Here is a 15,954-nt window from a genome sequence, read left to right as displayed (position 1 = left end):
CTGTGACGGCAGCGTCCAGGCAGTCCACTCTGTGACGGCAGCGTCCAGGCCGTCCACTCTGTGACAGCAGCGTCCAGGCAGCCCACTCTGTGACGGCAGCGTCCGGGCCGTCCACTCTGTGACAGCAGCGTCCAGGCCGTCCACTCTGTGACTGCAGCGTCCAGGCCCTCCACTCTGTGACGGCAGCGTCCGGGCCGTCCACTCTGTGACTGCAGCGTCCAGGCAGTCCACTCTGTGACTGCAGCGTCCAGGCCGTCCACTCTGTGACTGCAGCGTCCAGGCCGTCCACTCTGTGACGGCAGCGTCCGGGCCATCCACTCTGTGACTGCAACGTCCAGGCAGTCCACTCTGTGACGGCAGCATCCGGGCCATCCACTCTGTGACTGCAGCGTCCAGGCCGTCCACTCTGTGACGGCAGCGTCCAGGCAGTCCACTCTGTGACCTCAGTGTCCACTCTGTGACGGCAGCGTCCGGGCAGTCCACTCTGTGACTGCAGCGTCCGGGCCATCCACTCTGTGACTGCAGCGTCCACTCTGTGACTGCAGCGTCCAGGCAGTTCACTCTGTGACGGCAGCATCCGGGCCATCCACTCTGTGACTGCAACGTCCAGGCAGTCCACTCTGTGACGGCAGCATCCGGGCCATCCACTCTGTGACTGCAGCGTCCATGCCGTCCACTCTGTGACCTCAGTGTCCACTCTGTGACGGCAGCGTCCGGGCAGTCCACTCTGTGACTGCAGCGTCCAGGCGTCCACTCTGTGACGGCAGCGTCCAGGCCGTCCACTCTGTGACTGCAGCGTCCAGGCAGCCCACTCTGTGACGGCAGCGTCCGGGCCTTCCACGCTGTGACAGCAGCGTCCAGGCCGTCCACTCTGTGACTGCAGCGTCCAGGCAGTCCACTCTGTGACTGCAGCGTCCAGGCCGTCCACTCTGTGACTGCAGCGTCCAGGCAGTCCACTCTGTGACTGCAGCGTCCAGGCCGTCCACTCTGTGACTGCAGCGTCCAGGCCGTCCACTCTGTGACGGCAGCGTCCGGGCCATCCACTCTGTGACTGCAACGTCCAGGCAGTCCACTCTGTGACGGCAGCATCCGGGCCATCCACTCTGTGACTGCAGCGTCCAGGCCGTCCACTCTGTGATGGCAGCATCCAGGCAGTCCACTCTGTGACCTCAGTGTCCACTCTGTGACGGCAGCGTCCGGGCAGTCCACTCTGTGACTGCAGCGTCCAGGCGTCCACTCTGTGACGGCAGCGTCCAGGCAGTCCACTCTGTGTCTGCAGCGTCCAGGCCGTCCACTCTGTGACTGCAGCGTCCAGGCAGCCCACTCTGTGACGGCAGCGTCCGGGCCGTCCACTCTGTGACTGCAGCGTCCAGGCAGTCCACTCTGTGACGGCAGCGTCCAGGTTATCCACTCTGTGACGGCAGCGTCCGGGCCGTCCACTCTGTGACTGCAGCGTCCAGGCCGTCCACTCTGTGACGGCAGCGTCCAGGCAGTCCACTCTGTGACCACAGCGTCCACTCTGTGACGGCAGCGTCCGGGCAGTCCACTCTGTGACTGCAGCGTCCAGGCAGTCCATTCTGTGACTGCAGCGTCTAGGCAGTCCACTCTGTGTCTGCAGCGTCCAGGCAGTCCACTCTGTGACTGCAGCGTTCAGGCAGCCCACACTGTGACGGTAGCGTCCGGGCTGTCCACTCTGTGACTGCAGCGTCCGGGCAATCCACTCTGTGACAGCAGCGTCCAGGCAGTCCACTCTGTGACCACAGCGTCCACTCTGTGACGGCAGCGTCCAGGCCGTCCACTCTGTGACCACAGCGTCCACTCTGTGACGGCAGCGTCCGAGCCATCCACTCTGTGACTGCAGTGTCCAGGCCATCCACCCTGTGACGGCAGCGTCCAGGCAGTCCACTCTGTGACCACAGCATCCACTCTGTGACGGCAGCGTCCGGGCAGTCCACTCTGTGACTGCAGCGTCCAGGCAGTCCACTCTGTGACGGCAGCGTCCGGGCAGTCCACTCTGTGACTGCAGCGTCCAGGCAGTCCACTCTGTGACAGCAGCATCCAGGCCGTCCACTCTGTGACTGCAGCGTCCAGGCAGTCCACTCTGTGACTGCAGCGTTCAGGCCGTCCACTCTGTGACTGCAGCGTCCAGGCCCTCCACTCTGTGACGGCAGCGTCCGGGCCGTCCACTCTGTGACTGCAGCGTCCAGGCAGTCCACTCTGTGACTGCAGCGTCCAGGCCGTCCACTCTGTGACTGCAGCGTCCAGGCCGTCCACTCTGTGACGGCAGCGTCCGGGCCATCCACTCTGTGACTGCAACGTCCAGGCAGTCCACTCTGTGACGGCAGCATCCGGGCCATCCACTCTGTGACTGCAGCGTCCAGGCCGTCCACTCTGTGACGGCAGCGTCCAGGCAGTCCACTCTGTGACCTCAGTGTCCACTTTGTGACGGCAGCGTCCGGGCAGTCCACTCTGTGACGGCAGCGTCCGGGCCATCCACTCTGTGACTGCAACCTCCAGGCAGTCCACTCTGTGACGGCAGCATCCGGGCCATCCACTCTGTGACTGCAGCGTCCAGGCCGTCCACTCTGTGACGGCAGCGTCCAGGCAGTCCACTCTGTGACCTCAGTGTCCACTCTGTGACGGCAGCGTCCGGGCAGTCCACTCTGTGACAGCAGCGTCCAGGCGTCCACTCTGTGACGGCAGCGTCCAGGCAGTCCACTCTGTGTCCACTCTGTGACTGCAGCGTCCAGGCAGCCCACTCTGTGACGGCAGCGTCCGGGCCGTCCACTCTGTGACAGCAGCGTCCAGGCCGTCCACTCTGTGACTGCAGCGTCCAGGCAGTCCACTCTGTGACTGCAGCGTCCAGGCCGTCCACTCTGTGACTGCAGCGTCCAGGCCCTCCACTCTGTGACGGCAGCGTCCGGGCTGTCCACTCTGTGACTGCAGCGTCCAGGCAGTCCACTCTGTGACCACAGCGTCCACTCTGTGACGGCAGCGTCCAGGCCGTCCACTCTGTGACCACAGCGTCCACTCTGTGACGGCAGCGTCCGAGCCATCCACTCTGTGACTGCAGTGTCCAGGCCATCCACCCTGTGACGGCAGCGTCCAGGCAGTCCACTCTGTGACCACAGCATCCACTCTGTGACGGCAGCGTCCGGGCAGTCCACTCTGTGACTGCAGCGTCCAGGCAGTCCACTCTGTGACGGCAGCGTCCGGGCAGTCCACTCTGTGACTGCAGCGTCCAGGCAGTCCACTCTGTGTCTGCAGCATCCAGGCCGTCCACTCTGTGACTGCAGCGTCCAGGCAGTCCACTCTGTGACTGCAGCGTTCAGGCCGTCCACTCTGTGACTGCAGCGTCCAGGCCCTCCACTCTGTGACGGCAGCGTCCGGGCCGTCCACTCTGTGACTGCAGCGTCCAGGCAGTCCACTCTGTGACTGCAGCGTCCAGGCTGTCCACTCTGTGACTGCAGCGTCCAGGCCGTCCACTCTGTGACGGCAGCGTCCGGGCCATCCACTCTGTGACTGCAACGTCCAGGCAGTCCACTCTGTGACGGCAGCATCCGGGCCATCCACTCTGTGACTGCAGCGTCCAGGCCGTCCACTCTGTGACGGCAGCGTCCAGGCAGTCCACTCTGTGACCTCAGTGTCCACTCTGTGACGGCAGCGTCCGGGCAGTCCACTCTGTGACGGCAGCGTCCGGGCCATCCACTCTGTGACTGCAACGTCCAGGCAGTCCACTCTGTGACGGCAGCATCCGGGCCATCCACTCTGTGACTGCAGCGTCCAGGCCGTCCACTCTGTGACGGCAGCGTCCAGGCAGTCCACTCTGTGACCTCAGTGTCCACTCTGTGACGGCAGCGTCCGGGCAGTCCACTCTGTGACAGCAGCGTCCAGGCGTCCACTCTGTGACGGCAGCGTCCAGGCAGTCCACTCTGTGTCCACTCTGTGACTGCAGCGTCCAGGCAGCCCACTCTGTGACGGCAGCGTCCGGGCCGTCCACTCTGTGACAGCAGCGTCCAGGCCGTCCACTCTGTGACTGCAGCGTCCAGGCAGTCCACTCTGTGACTGCAGCGTCCAGGCCGTCCACTCTGTGACTGCAGCGTCCAGGCCCTCCACTCTGTGACGGCAGCGTCCGGGCCGTCCACTCTGTGACTGCAGCGTCCAGGCAGTCCACTCTGTGACGGCAGCGTCCAGGTTATCCACTCTGTGACGGCAGCGTCCGGGCCGTCCACTCTGTGACTGCAGCGTCCAGGCCGTCCACTCTGTGACGGCAGCGTCCAGGCAGTCCACTCTGTGACCACAGCGTCCACTCTGTGACGGCAGCGTCCGGGCAGTCCACTCTGTGACTGCAGCGTCCAGGCAGTCCATTCTGTGACTGCAGCGTCTAGGCAGTCCACTCTGTGTCTGCAGCGTCCAGGCCGTCCACTCTGTGACTGCAGCGTTCAGGCAGCCCACACTGTGACGGTAGCGTCCGGGCCATCCACTCTGTGACTGCAGCGTCCGGGCCATCCACTCTGTGACAGCAGCGTCCAGGCAGTCCACTCTGTGACCACAGCGTCCACTCTGTGACGGCAGCGTCCAGGCCGTCCACTCTGTGACCACAGCGTCCACTCTGTGACGGCAGCGTCCGAGCCATCCACTCTGTGACTGCAGTGTCCAGGCCATCCACTCTGTGACGGCAGCGTCCAGGCAGTCCACTCTGTGACCACAGCATCCACTCTGTGACGGCAGCGTCCGGGCAGTCCACTCTGTGACTGCAGCGTCCAGGCAGTCCACTCTGTGACGGCAGCGTCCGGGCAGTCCACTCTGTGACTGCAGCGTCCAGGCAGTCCACTCTGTGACTGCAGCGTCCAGGCAGTCCACTCTGTGACCACAGCGTCCACTCTGTCACGGCAGCGTCCGGGCAGTCCACTCTGTGACTGCAGCGTCCAGGCAGTCCACTCTGTGACTGCAGCGTCCAGGCAGTCCACTCTGTGACTGCAGTGTCCAGGCAGTCCACTCTGTGACTGCAGCGTCCAGGCAGTCCACTCTGTGTCTGCAGCATCCAGGCCGTCCACTCTGTGACTGCAGCGTCCGGGCCGTCCACTCTGTGACAGCAGCGTCCAGGCAGTCCACTCTGTGACAGCAGCGTCCAGGCAGTCCACTCTGTGACAGCAGCGTCCAGGCAGTCCACTCTGTGACTGCAGTGTCCAGGCAGTCCACTCTGTGACTGCAGTGTCCAGGCAGTCCACTCTGTGTCTGCAGCATCCAGGCCGTCCACTCTGTGACTGCAGCGTCCGGGCCGTCCACTCTGTGACAGCAGCGTCCAGGCAGTCCACTCTGTGACAGCAGCGTCCAGGCAGTCCACTCTGTGACGGCAGCGTCCGAGCCATCCACTCTGTGATGTCCAGTTTAGCAACATCCAGAAACCTTCTTTAGGGTTTGCTGTAGTGGCCAGTTTGGCCGAAAGTGCCATCGCAGGCGTCTGGTGGAGTCTGTGCCTCTGAGACGGCAGGATAGTGAAGGGTTACCTGCGACTCTGAGAGACGAGACGACCAGCACACGGCGCAGACCACATGAGCCTCGAGCGACTGGAGGATATTACTCTGAAAATGAGCTCTGACCAAGAGCACATCCATACACCATATAAACACACACACACACACACACACACACACACACGGACTCACACACACTACATGCCAAATAACTTTTTTCCTCTACATTTTCATCAGCTCCTGTCTGTAAACAACTTAATGTTTCATTTATTTATTATGATTCATTTCCTTCTGTATTAATGCAACGTGGTCTTTAGTGAGATAAGGTCTATATCAGTTATAAATTATTATTATTATTATTATTATTATTATTATTATTATTATTATTGTTATTATTACTAAGATGACCATTTGAGATGGACACGTGACTGTGAACCCCCTCAAGACCTGAGTTTTGTGGAGTTTAACGGTCACAGTGTGGTCCATCACACGGCCGTCTCGCTTCTACAGGAGGCTTCAGTAGAACGGACTGAGACGCACTGCCCACTTTGGCTTCAGACGCACAGTAAATCACCGCCACCGGTCACTGAGGCCACGGTCACACTTTTCTCTCCTCCTCTCTTCTCATCTCCATTTCTCTCCCCGTTCTTGACGCTTCTGTTTTTTCTCCTTTTCTCTCCTCTCCTTTCATAAGGGCTGAGACAGACAGAGGTGGGATGTGTGTGTGTGTGTGTGTGTGATGAGGTCAGCTTTAGTGGTCAGGGGTTAAGTGGACAAACTGTGTGTGTGAGGCTGACTAATTAAGAGCATTCCACACAGCTTCATCTTATTATTGCCTTAATTCATCTGTTCATGTCTTCCCCTCTTTCTCTTCCTTGCTCTCCTCAGCCTGGGAGCCCCTGCAGTACATAGCCCTAACCAGTGGGCAACTCCCCCACTTTTCTGAACTTTCTGGGCTGTTTACGAGTCGTCTGGGAGTCATCACCGTCACTTGACTCCCAGTGACTCATGAGTCCTAGGCTATGTTCACATCACCTGTGTGACAGGGCTGAACTTTCCCAGGCAATGCACTTCGCAGATTATAAACTAACACTACAGCAGGACACTAGCAGCAAGATGAAGCTCATTCCCAAATATAACCAGTTCGACACATAACACACAGTGTGAAAGCAGACACTGGTATTTTGTGACCTACACTGTGCACTACATAGGGTGGAGAGAGATATATGAGATTCAGCTGATCTCTTGGTGCAGCAGTAAAAACAGGCTGTTTTTTATAGAGGGCGGCACGGTGGTGCAGCAGGTAGTGTCGCAGTCACACAGCTCCAGGGACCTGGAGGTTGTGGGTTCGATTCCCGCTCCGGATGACTGTCTGTGAGGAGTTGGTGTGTTCTCCCTGTGTCTGCGTGGGTTTCCTCCCACAGTCCAAAAACACACGTTGGTAGGTGGATTGGCGATTCAAAAGTGTCCGTAGTTGTGAGTGTGTGAGTGAATGTGTTTGTGTCTGCGTTGCCCTGTGAAGGACTGGCGCCCCCTCCAGGGTGTATTCCTGCCTTGCACCCAATGATTCCAGGTAGGCTCTGGAATCCCTGAACTGTATAAGCGGTTACAGATAATGAATGAATGACTGAATGAATGAATGGTTTTCATAGATTTCTTGTCGTAATCACCTACAGACACCCAGCTGTCCTTCCGGGCAGAGGCCGACACACGTGTTTCTCCAGTTTAAACACAACAGGTCATTCACAATTCTGATGATTGTGGAGATGATGAGCATCAACATATTTATGAACCACCCACAACAACAAATCCAACCTGAGCATTACAATATCAGAATTTAATAATGAGTTGTGTAAAGTGAACGTAGCCCTAGTGATGACGTGTTAGCACTGGACACTGTAGTCCAGCCCTGAGAGAGGAACACAGTGAGGTCACATTTTTCTCAAATTGAATCTGCCAGTGTGAGATATGAGTGATGAAACTCAAACACAGGGCTTCAGAGCAAGTGTGTGTGTGTGTGTTTGAGAATGAGAGAGAGAGAGAGAGAGAATGTGTGAAAGACAGCAAATCAAATCTATTTTAAATGAGAGTTGCACACACTGCTGTGGAGGGTATGTATTCAGTGACATTTCTCTGCCGTTTGCCCTCAGTCCATAAGTCCCCCGGCCGTTCGTCCATGTGTCGGTCCTCTGTCTTAGTCTCAGGTTCTCAGTCTCAGCATAGACAGGTCTCCTCAGGTCTGTACTCATTTCTAATTCAGTGGAAGGTGATAAAGTCAGAGGAGATTAGATACAGATCCTCTACTTGCAGAATAAGAAAATCACCTCCGGGTGACTGTCTGTGAGGAGTGTGGTGTGTTCTCCCTGTGTCTGCGTGGGTTTCCTTCGGGTGAGTGTCTGTGAGGAGTGTGGTGTGTTCTGCCTGTGTCTGCGTGGGTTTCCTCCGGGTGACTGTCTGTGAGGAGTGTGGTGTGTTCTCTCTGTGTCTGCGTGGGTTTCCTCCGGGTGACTGCCTGTGAGGAGTGTGGTGTGTTCTCCCTGTGTCTGCGTGGGTTTCCTCTGGGTGACTGCCTGTGAGGAGTGTGGTGTGTTCTCCCTGTGTCTGCGTGGGTTTCCTCTGGGTGACTCTCTGTGAGGAGTGTGATGTGTTCTCCCTGTGTCTACGTGGGTTTCCTCCAGGTGACTGTCTGTGAGGAGTGTGGTGTGTTCTCCCTGTGTCTGCGTGGGTTTCCTCCAGGTCACTGTCTGTGAGGAGTGTGGTGTGTTCTCCTTGTGTCTGCGTGGGTTTCCTCCAGGTGAATGTCTGTGAGGAGTGTGGTGTTTCTCTCTGTGTCTGTGTGGGTTTCCTCCGGGTGACTGTCTGTGAGGAGTGTGGTGTTTCTCTCTGTGTCTGTGTGGGTTTCCTCAGGGTGACTGTCTGTGAGGAGTGTGGTGTGTTCTCCTTGTGTCTGCGTGGGTTTCCTCCGGGTGACTGTCTGTGAGGAGTGTGGTGTGTTCTCCCTGTGTCTGCGTGGGTTTCCTCCGGGTGACTGTCTGTGAGGAGTGTAGTGTGTTCTCCTTGTGTCTGCGTGGGTTTCCTCCGGGTGACTGTCTGTGAGGAGTGTGATGTGTTCTCCCTGTGTCTGCGTGGGTTTCCTCTGGGTGAACGTCTGTGAAGAGTGTGGTGTGTTCTCCCTGTGTCTGCGTGGGTTTCCTCTGGGTGACTGTCTGTGAGGAGTGTGGTGTGTTCTCCCTGTGTCTGCATGGGTTTCCTCCAGGTCACTGTCTGTGAGGAGTGTGGTGTGTTCTCCTTGTGTCTGCGTGGGTTTCCTCCAGGTGAATGTCTGTGAGGAGTGTGGTGTTTCTCTCTGTGTCTGTGTGGGTTTCCTCCGGGTGACTGTCTGTGAGGAGTGTGGTGTTTCTCTCTGTGTCTGTGTGGGTTTCCTCAGGGTGACTGTCTGTAAGGAGTGTGGTGTGTTCTCCTTGTGTCTGCGTGGGTTTCCTCCGGGTGACTGTCTGTGAGGAGTGTGGTGTGTTCTCCCTGTGTCTGCGTGGGTTTCCTCCGGGTGACTGTCTGTGAGGAGTGTAGTGTGTTCTCCTTGTGTCTGCGTGGGTTTCCTCCGGGTGACTGTCTGTGAGGAGTGTGATGTGTTCTCCCTGTGTCTGCGTGGGTTTCCTCTGGGTGAACGTCTGTGAAGAGTGTGGTGTGTTCTCCCTGTGTCTGCATGGGTTTCCTCCAGGTGACTTTCTGTAAGGAGTGTGGTGTGTTCTCCTCGTGTCTGCGTGGGTTTCCTCTGGGTGACTGTCTTTGAGGAGTGTGGTGTGTTCTCCCTGTGTCTGCGTGGGTTTCCTCCAGGTGACTGTCTGTGAGGAGTGTAGTGTGTTCTCTTTGTGTCTGCGTGGGTTTCCTCCGGGTGACTGTCTGTGAGGAGTGTGGTGTGTTCTCCCTGTGTCTGTGTGGGTTTCCTCCGGGTGACTGTCTCTGAGGAGTGTGATGTGTTCTCCCTTTGTCTGCTTGGGTTTCCTCTGGGTAAACGTCTGTGAGGAGTGTGGTGTGTTCTCCCTGTGTCTGCGTGGGTTTCCTCTGGGTGACTGTCTGTAAGGAGTGTGGTGTGTTCTCCTTGTGTCTGCGTGGGTTTCCTCCGGGTGACTGTCTGTGAGGAGTGTGGTGTGTTCTCCCTGTGTCTGCGTGGTTTTCCTCCGGGTGACTGTCTGTGAGGAGTGTGGTGTGTTCTCCTTGTGTCTGCGTGGGTTTCCTCCGGGTGACTGTCTGTGAGGAGTGTGGTGTGTTCTCCCTGTGTCTGTGTGGGTTTCCTCCGGGTGACTGTCTGTGAGGAGTGTTATGTGTTCTCCCTGTGTCTGCGTGGGTTTCCTCAGGGTGACTGTCTGTAAGGAGTGTGGTGTGTTCTCCTTGTGTCTGCGTGGGTTTTCTCCGGGTGACTGTCTGTGAGGAGTGTGGTGTGTTCTCCCTGTGTCTGCGTGGGTTTCCTCCGGGTGACTGTCTGTGAGGAGTGTAGTGTGTTCTCCTTGTGTCTGCGTGGGTTTCCTCCGGGTGACTGTCTGTGAGGAGTGTGATGTGTTCTCCCTGTGTCTGCGTGGGTTTCCTCTGGGTGAACGTCTGTGAGGAGTGTGGTGTGTTCTCCCTGTGTCTGCGTGGGTTTCCTCCGGGTGACTGTCTGTGAGGAGTGTGGTGTGTTCTCCCTGTGTCTGCGTGGGTTTCCTCCGGGTGACTGTCTGTGAGGAGTGTAGTGAGTTCTCCTTGTGTCTGCGTGGGTTTCCTCCGGGTGACTGTCTGTGAGGAGTGTGGTGTGTTCTCCCTGTGTCTGTGTGGGTTTCCTCCGGGTGACTGTCTGTGAGGAGTGTGATGTGTTCTCCCTGTGTCTGCGTGGGTTTCCTCTGAGTGAACATCTGTGAGGAGTGTGGTGTGTTCTCCCTGTGTCTGCGTGGGTTTCCTCCGGGTGACTGTCTGTAAGGAGTGTGGTGTGTTCTCCTTGTGTCTGCGTGGGTTTCCTCCGGGTGACTGTCTGTGAGGAGTGTGGTGTGTTCTCCCTGTGTCTGCGTGGTTTTCCTCCGGGTGACTGTCTGTGAGGAGTGTAGTGTGTTCTCCTTGTGTCTGCGTGGGTTTCCTCCGGGTGACTGTCTGTGAGGAGTGTGGTGTGTTCTCCCTGTGTCTGTGTGGGTTTCCTCCGGGTGACTGTCTGTGAGGAGTGTGATGTGTTCTCCCTGTGTCTGCGTGGGTTTCCTCTGGGTGAACGTCTGTGAGGAGTGTGGTGTGTTCTCCCTGTGTCTGAGTTTGGTTACCTCAAATATGTTGAGGCTGTTAGTCGTTAACAGGTGGTGTTAACTCTTTCCTTTCTGGGTTATGACTTTTCTGATCAAGCTGGACCATAAATAACGTGGTCAGGAACAGAGCCTGGGCAGTGAAGGTTTCCTGGCCGTGTTTAGTCGAACCCATGACACTAGTGACAGATCAAATACGTTTCACAATCCAAGGAGGAATACACCTCAGCTCTCAGCGGTACACATCGTCCTTTTGTTCTTATCGTGACATTAGCCGCTGTCAATGTGATATCACAGAACTGTCCAATATCCAAACGAGCCTTTTGAAAGGGTGTGTTAACATGAAATTAACATTTTACATGGCATTCGCTGTGGTACGCTGTAGCATTATCTCCCTTATCCTTATTGCTCTGACTATACCCACAGACTACAGTTTTCACTATGAATGCTTGTGGGGTCATGCAGCCCAAGTCACTGACCTACACTCAGTGACTAACTTCAGTACAGTATTCCCCAGCCTGCACATCTCAGTGAAGCACATGTGGATTAAACATGAGTTAGCTTGGCTCAAGATGGAAATGCTGTCTGATGGGGGTGGTACCCGGGCTTTAAGTGGGACTCAGGTGGGCTGTCGCTGTCAGATGAATGTGGCCCAGTAACTGTCTTTGTATATAGGGTCCACATGGGTCCAGTGTGGGTTGTCTTCATCACTGATCCTAGAGGACATCTACATAAGGGACCAACTTTTAACCCATGAACAGGACAGATGACTCCACATAGATGTGTTTTTAGACAGTAAAGTATACCTCTACTATTTTACTATTACTGAGGAAGACCTGCTTAATGCACTGAGAGTACACATCTGACCACAGTTTCCAGGTCTGATTACTGATCTCTCCTATACATCTAAAGGCAGGGGTCAGTTTGCTCACTGTTCATTATGAAGCAGTTCTTACATTAATAGTGAAAGTTTATTTTAAGTCACTTAGATATTTTCTTGCTTCAACACTGATCACATAAATAAATAATAATGTGCTCCACGAAATGTGTCTTCCACCTTTAACCTGTCTGTGGCAGTGAACGCACACACACACACACACACACACACACACACACACACACACACACACACTCCTGGTGCACTAGGGGCTGTAAACACACGCATAGAGTGAGGGGGGGGGAGTCTTCCCCGGCACCAGTTCAGTGCCTTGCTCAAGGGTCCATCAGCTGTGGATGTTTAGGGAGGAGGACAATGCTGTTTCTTCACTCCCACTGCCCCAGTTTTCCTGCCACTTGTGGGAATCAAACAATGACCTTTTAGCCCTAAGCTCTCTGCTCTAAACATTAAAATCACTGTATAATTAAAATCATCTCATTGTCTGAGGGTGGAGCCAGGTGGTAGCTTGAGCAAAACTGAACCATTCACTTGGGCGTAATAGTTCAGTTCAGACTCTAGGTAAGAGACACCACGACACACATTTTCCAGTATTCACTGTTAAAATATTATTTTATGACATTTCTTCAACACATTTCAGCCTTGGTAGCCGTCCACATGCTACATCATTGGGTGTGAATGTTCTCAAATACTCCCTGAGTGCCAACGTCCATGTCAGAGAGTGCACAGTCGCGATTAACTAGCATTCAATCACAAAGCATTCAGAAGGTCACTTATCTGAGGCCTATTTTCCTTCAGGAGCAGTTTAAATGGTCAGCCGTCCTCCACGCAGCCCCCACAGTTTTGTATCTGTCAAACTGTGTGAAAATGGACGAGACTCTTAGCTATGGAGGGAAATAGTGAAAGAAAATGGGACGCAGTCATCGGTGCAGTCCGTAAGGACAGTGGCAGGGAAAAGTCAGCTCAGAAAAATGAAGGACTGAGTCACTGTCGTTCATCTGGGAAATGTATTTTAGATTCTATCAATATTTATCTACTTCTGTGTTAATTCTGTGTTACCCATGTACTCTCTCTCAGCTATTTCACCCCAAAGTAGTACTGTGTTTGGTATATCACTGATAAGTACGTAAAAGGTAAGCTGAAAGTATATTTGTTTTTATTATTTAAAGGAAGTATAAGAGTAGCACTCTTGAATAAACCTCTGTAGGAGTCGGTGCTAAACCCTCTCCCTAGGGCTAGGATGCTAAAAACCAATACATGCTATGGTCAAAGCCTAATCACTTTCCTGCAGTTGCTGAAAACAGGCTTTGGCTTTAATGTTCCTGTGTGTGTATGGTCACAGAACAATGAAGGAAAGAAACTTGTTTGTTTCTGGCTCTTTCAGAAGAGGGGGGGGGGGGGTCCTCTTTAAAAAGCTCTGCTTCAGAGCGTCTGCGGCTGTGTGTTTGAACAAGATAACGGCACTACTGTAACACTCCGAAAACACCAGGGAACAGGATAAAGACTGAAATCCTGCAGTTATTTACCATCCAGAGTTTAGTCAGAATCTCTGTCTTTGTTGTGGGATCAGACAGTTCAGTTGATAAACGGTGTCCAAAGACTTGAGACTCTGCGGAGACCTTGCTTTGCATCCCCAGCCTGAGACCCTTAGTGTAATTAGCCCTAACAAACACTAATAAACATATAATAAACACTAAGCACTAATCAACATAAACAAACAAAAAATAAACAAAGCCAAGCTCGGGTGCAGAGTGGACTGTCCTCATGACTTTTTTTCAAGGGATTCAGATCTTGATTGAATGTATAATGGAGAAAGGAAGTATACCAGTAGCCCACTTGAATAAACCTCTGCTTCCATCATTTTTAATTTGTTGAACTTTAATTTGTTGAACTTCAGGATCAACTGCAACTGACCCTTGTTACAACTGGTCATCACTTTTCCACATGCCTGGATCTGCCTCTTGGCCTTTCATTTCCCCTCTTTCTTGAAACTGGATATGACTGAAAACTTCAGGTGTTCAGTAGATTCACCACTGTTCCAAGGTTTCTCCTGTTGGAGATGAAGCTTGGCTAGAGTCCCTGAGCCTAAGAATCCAAAATTAAAAGGTGCTAATTTTTTGCTCAGCTCTGGAGTAGATATGGGTTGGGATTGAGTCATGCTGGTTGCTGTGTGGGTTCCTCTCTCTGTCTCTGGCAGCTGTCCACTGTGTGCTCTCATGCTCCAACTTCTAGTGCTTAGCCCATTCTGCTGGCTAATGTGTTCCAAAACATTAGCATAGTGGCGTCAAGTGCTCTGAAATTCAATTCACACTATTGGAAAAACTGCAGCATTTCTGAAAACCAGGCAATAATTCCATGCTGCATATAATACTGGGATTTTTATATTTGTGTATATTCAAATATTTATTCACAGAACTTAATTGCTTCCCAGCAGCTTCCAAAACAATGCCATGTAGGTTTTTCCCTACTGAGAGGTGATTTCAGTATAAACCAACATCCTTTATATTTTATTCAGCACAGTAAATGCCTGTTATTTTTTTAAAATTATTTATTATTAATGCAGAGCTTATATTTTGTTGTAGGCTTTGTTGTAGATACTTCTTTTAGATTAGACCAAGTCAAATCACTACCCTCTCCAATGCAGATGCGCTTAAATGAAAGACAAGGAAATGTGTCCAAAGTAAAATCACACATTTCGAGACTGTTTCTATGCCATGAATCTGTAACAGTTCTGTTCTAAGCCAACTGGCCTATGATTGAACTCAATTTCAAATAAAATCCCCACAGTGTGAACACATCAGTTGCTTTTCCAGCCGCGATGTTTACACCCCTGAGAACACACAGCAGAGTGACTGTCCTACATAAAAAAGCTGTTAGAATCGATTACAATTCCATGTCCCTGCTGAAGAAACCTGAAAATAAATAAAGAAACCCACAAAGCTTTTCTATGTCTCCATCAAATGATTGCCATCTTCACCAGCGCCTCTTTATTCCACAGCTATTTATCCTGAAGTCCGGAGAATTTCTCATTCTCCCTGTCTTGAAATTAATGGATAGTCACAGTTCGCCCAGGGCCTTAAGCATCTGACCTCGCTCTTCGTCAAACCGGCCGTTCGTAACTCCCGAATGAATGATGGCCGCTCTGAAATTTGTTGGGGATGAATAAATCAAGGAAGGTGTCGTTGCCATCAGAGCTTCCTCTGACAATTTGACCAATCCACTGAGTGCTTTGAAAAATGTCTGGATGTGTCCAAAAATATTTGATTGATTCCATAAAGAACAGGACTGCAGAGCTTTGCAGCAATAGTTCAGTCAGATGTGGTTCTACTGCCAACACTGAATGGATTTCACCAATTAACACAAAGTCATTTGCATAATTCTAATGGCTACCATTTATTATTAGCAACATTAGCTGTATAAGTGTGAATTATTATTTTAACAGGGTTAGTCAGTGTTTTTCAGCCTCAGCTCTGGATCATATCATCAGTTCCCACAGACAATGATTCTCAACAAAGTAAATGTTACTGAAGCCTGTTTATGAATCATTTATGAATTAAATGCTAATTTGAAATTTCAGTCATTACATTCTGCAGATATATTAATGTGAAGAATACATTTCTGACATCAAATCATAATGGAAATAAAGTAATTTCTGTCTTTTTCCCTAAGGTTCCTGGAGTCTGTGATTGTGTGGAGATCAGACAGAACCTGTGAAGACTCCACCTTGGAACGCTATGCTGGTAAGATATCACCTAAGCCTCCTCCCTCTGCAAATGCAGCTCCACATATTTACAACATGGACATTTCACCTCTAGTTAGGCATCATACAAAGCATGTCAAGAAGGGCCATCTCCCTCACCCAAGACAATGAGGCACTCTTGGACATTCACATGTGAAGGACTAGGGTGACGTGTATTAAACAGCTGTCACACACAGTCACTGAGCGTAAGCTACACTCATGGCAGATGAAACGATGGAGTTTGTAGCATTTCTGTTAGCGCTCTTGTGGTTATGTAGGACATATCATCCCCTTGGAATTATCAGGTTCTATCTGGGTTCTGAGCAGCTTTGAGATATTCCTCTTTAAAAATTTTGCATTCCAAATAGCAACAGTGATATGTGGAAGCAGACACTTTAATATGTGAATATGAAAATGCCTTCCAAATGTACAATATCAAAACCCTATCACATTTATATATTAAGGTTTTTTTTTGTTTTTTTTTGAAATAGATAAATAGATAACATAATATAATAAAGAGAGCTTAGGGTTGAAGGGCTGTTGTTCTATTCCCACGAGCAGCAGGAAAACTGGGGGCAGTGGGAG

At 52.4% G+C, this 15,954-nt stretch overlaps 1 long non-coding RNA gene across 1 annotated transcript in view; it reads left to right on the top strand.

Moving 5' to 3' along the window:
- LOC136697654 (uncharacterized) overlaps positions 1–15,432 on the top strand; it is a 58,096-nt gene extending 42,664 nt beyond the window's left edge. The window contains exon 3 of the long non-coding RNA XR_010802730.1: positions 15,300–15,432. This is a non-coding gene — a long non-coding RNA (uncharacterized lncRNA). The remainder of the gene's footprint in view (positions 1–15,299) is intronic.
- Positions 15,433–15,954: the final 522 nt, after the last annotated feature.

Source organism: Hoplias malabaricus, chromosome 1, assembly GCF_029633855.1.
Source record: "Hoplias malabaricus isolate fHopMal1 chromosome 1, fHopMal1.hap1, whole genome shotgun sequence".
Taxonomy (NCBI): domain Eukaryota; kingdom Metazoa; phylum Chordata; class Actinopteri; order Characiformes; family Erythrinidae; genus Hoplias; species Hoplias malabaricus.
Note: the sequence above shows the minus strand (reverse complement) of the source record. Positions and strands in the feature narration are given on the sequence as shown.